Source organism: Etheostoma spectabile, chromosome 10 (assembly GCF_008692095.1).
Source record: "Etheostoma spectabile isolate EspeVRDwgs_2016 chromosome 10, UIUC_Espe_1.0, whole genome shotgun sequence".
Classification (NCBI taxonomy): Eukaryota; Metazoa; Chordata; class Actinopteri; order Perciformes; family Percidae; genus Etheostoma; species Etheostoma spectabile.
In genome coordinates this window covers 3,096,154-3,100,291 of record NC_045742.1, presented here as the reverse complement: position 1 = coordinate 3,100,291, position 4,138 = coordinate 3,096,154, and positions in this window count along the sequence as shown.

The following is a 4,138-nucleotide window of genomic DNA, read 5'->3' as shown; positions in this document are numbered from 1 at the left end:
TAATAATAATAATAATAATAATAATGTTCTGGCACATTTAGAGTAAGTTAGAAAGGGATTTAGTTGTTGTGTTCTTCACCTGTTAGCCAGCTTGCACATTACTTGATTGTATCAAGTGTAAGTCAATTGTATTGTATCGTCAAAAGAAAGAAAGAAAGAAGAAGAAGAAGATGATGTCTCCGTCCGTGTGTTAACAGACACACCTGGGACCAGAATCAGCTCTAAACCCAGTCCTCATCTAGTCCTCACTAACAACAGTCAGATTTCACGGGAGTTACTGTTATTATTGTTAGAGTCATCATTACCATATTCAATCTACCTGAATTGGACTCTACTGTACGCTGCATTTGACGCACCACTAAGACGACTCGACAGATTCTGCATTAATTTGGGACGAATCGTTGCGGCTTGATGGCGCAAACGTTAGCACACAGTAGCATGGACGACGACATGATTGAAGATGAAGAAAACGGAGATCCTAGAGATTCAGCAGACAAGCAGCAAGACATTTCCCATCATCCTCGGCTTTATCTGAGACAGATGTTTGAGACAGTAGGCATCAAGAGGGACTCCTGGCTAATGTGCTGGGGAACTTCTTCATTAATGTCTGTTTAGTATTTCATGTTTTATCCTTTATTTTCTTCCCAGAAGCCGTATTTGAGCACATGCACTACATGTAGATTCTTTGAATGTTAAGGGGAAGATTTAAAAAGAGAACCTGGATCTGTGAATTATCACAGAATCACAACTGAATTCATATCTCGCTGCTCAGTCCGAATCTTATTAACCTGGTCCTTGTAACCTAGTCCCAGTCTCTGTCCCAGTAACCATATGCCCAGTAGACCTCTCAGGTGGTCTGGGACAGGTCTGCTAATACACTATGACCCCCCCAGAGCTCTCAGGTGGTCTGGGACCGGTCTGCTACTAGACTATGATCCCCCCAAAACTCTCAGGTGGTCTGGGACTGGTCTGCTACTACACTATGACCCCCCCAGACCTCTCAGGTGGTCTTGGGAAAGGTCTGCTACTACACTATGACTCCCCCGGACCTCTCAGGTGGTCTGGGAAAGGTCTGCTAGTACACTATGACCCCCCCCAGACCTCTCAGGTGGTCTTGGGAAAGGTCTGCTACACCCATACTCCCCCGGACCTCTCAGTGATCTGGGACCGTCTGCTACTAACTATGCCCCCCCAAACCTCTCAGGTGTCTGGACAGGTCTCAATACACTATGACCCCCCAGACCTCTCAGGTGGTCTGGAAAGTCTGCTACTACACTATGACCCCCACCACCTTCCCTCAGGTGGTCTGGGACAGGTCTGCTACTACACTATGACCCCCCCAGACCTCTCAGGGGGTCTGGGACATGTCTGCTTTCTGTCCCCAGAGTCAGAACTAAACAGGGGGGGCAGGGTTCAGTTTCTATGCTCCTCAAATCTGGAACAAACTCCCAGAAACCTGCAGATCCGCTGCTACTCTGAGTTCTTCTAAATCAAGACTGAAGACCTTTCTTTAAATGACTGTTCATTTCTTTAATGTTTCATTTCTTATGCTGCACTGTAACTTTTTATTCATGTGTTTTATCTGTTTTTATTTTTTAACTGTTAAACCGTTTTTAACTGATTTTGTGTAAAGCACTTTGAATTGCCCTGTTGCTGTAATGTGCTCTACAAATAAAGCTGCCTTGCCCCGCCTTACTTCTACTTTTACCAGAGTATTAACACAGAGTACTTCTACATAAGTACAGGAAGTGAGTACTTTTGCCATCTCTGCAGACGTTGCGTATCATTTGTCTTTCCTCTGAAGGCTTCACCTAAGAATTGCAGGCGCTGAACCGGGACGTTAAAGGGTCCTTTCTCAACTTTACTTTATTTAAAGTTACATAACAAAGTGTATTTCAGTGTGATGACCGTGTGGAGGGCGGGCAGGGCGAGCCCACCGAGGCGACGCTTGACCCACTTGAGCGTGACCGAAAGGAGCGCGACGCATTGCGAGGAACCGCCAGGAAGAAAATAAACAGTGAACCTCCTCTGTTCTCCAAATAATATCTGTTCAAAGACCCACTCGGTGGTGTTATCTGCGGCTCCGTGCTCCAGCAGAGGGCCAGTTATCTCAGAAATTAATGGCAGCAATAAGCAGCAGCAGGAAGACGCAGGATGATTAGCAAAAGCAATCAGGCTCTTTATTAGATTTATAGGAACAAAGACGCAATTCAGTCTGCAGCAAAAAAAAAAAAACTACAGGAAGACTAATGACTCATCTGTCCCCGAGTTTCAGTGACGAACAGACACAGAACTCCAAGGAGACGCCCGGCTCGTAGGACAATACAGACCCAACTGTTTCTGAATGTGATACTCAAACCGAGGCGTGAAAAATGGCAGTTTTACCGAGAAAATGGGCGAGAGAGCCGAGTCGGCAGGACGTGGAGAAACAGCAAGATGAAAGGGAGGAGGGGAAATAAGAGATAAAAGAATAGAAAGGGAAGAAATGGAAAATGAAGGTAAAGGAAGGGAGAGGGGCAACTAAAATGGAAGGAGGGAGGAAAGGAAACAGACAAAGAGGAAAGAAGAACAAAGCAAGGGAAAGGGGATCCGGACTGTCATGTTAGGCTAGGCTAGGCTAGCAGTTTCCCCATGCTCCAAGGCTTTTTGCTAAGCTAAGCTTATCATGTCATGTTAGGATAGGCTAGGCTAGGCTAGGACAGCAATTTCCCCCTGCTTCCTGGCTTTTTGCTACGCTAAGCTCATCATGTCATGTTAGGATAGGCTAGGCTAGGCTAGCAGTTTCCTCTGCTTCAAGGCTTTTTGCTAAGCTAAGCTTGTCATGTCATGTTAGGCTAGGCTGGGCTAGCAGTTTCCCCCTGCTTCAAGGCTTTTTGCTAAGCTAAGCTTGTCATGTCATGTTAGGCTAGGCTAGGAGTTTCCCCCTGCTTCCAGCCTTTTTGCTAAGCTAAGCTTACCATGTCATGTTAGGCTAGGCTAGGCTAGCAGTTTCTGCCTGCTTCCAGGCTTTTTGCTAAGCTAAGCTTATCATGTCATGTTAGGCTAGGCTAGGTCAGGCTAGCAGTTTCCCTCTGCTTCCAGGCTTTTTGCCAAGCTAAGCTTATCATGTCATGTTAGGCTAGGCTAGCAGTTTCCCATCTGCTTCCAGGCTTTTTGCTAAGCTAAGCTTATCATGTCATGGACACACAGTACATTGCGCCATTTTCTTGATCCGAGCACCAATTTTAGTGGCGTCCATTTTCTTCCAAATGAGAGCTACAGTCCTTTTTGCCTGTAGTTTAGCAACATCAATACATTTACATTAATAGTGTGAATACTTGAGGTTTAACAACCATGTTAAATGTGTTTCCTTGCAAAAGCCTTGTATTGTTTACATCCATGTTTAGGCTTTGGGCCCTATTTTTTTTTTTAAGCATATGTACATTGATACAACATTGTCAAAAGAGCTATGAACTAACGCTCACGAAACACCCTAAATGTCTAAAATCAATTCAATATTCCACTTTGATCTCAAAACAGCGTCATGTGACACATTCAATTTAATTTTAAGGTCACTTACTTACACCGCAATATTGTTTTTTTTTGTACTATGGCAACCGCACTTTACCAAACCTTTACTTGACGCCACTTTACTTCAGTCTACCTTCTGCTCATTGTCTGTTGTTTGCCTGTTTTTCTTGTGTGTTTTACTTGTTTGTTTGTTAGTTTTTTTTGCTCTTGTTGTAGAGAATGCTACTGTAACAAAAATGAATTTCCCCACTGTGGGATGAATAAAGTATTATCTAATCTAATCACCAAAAGTTTTTTATTGGCTTTAAGTCGTTGGATGGAAACACACTTTCACCAGATGTATTCACATGAGTCTTTTTTTTTTACCAAACTTCAGATAATTCGATTAAACAAGTGGATGGAAACTTAGCTACTGACCCAGCTAGAAGCTGCTGCTTGAATCCTGCATTGTCTTCTATGAGGAAAGATCTGCTGGCCTTGGTCTCCTCCAAAACATTACTCGGTCTTCCCATCCTCTTCTTTTATTAGTCAAACTGTCACTTGGTCTGCAACGTTGTTAAAAACCGTTCCCATCTTGTTCTTTTGTTAAATAATAATTAATTTGGTCTGCGACTCTTAGCTACCGTGT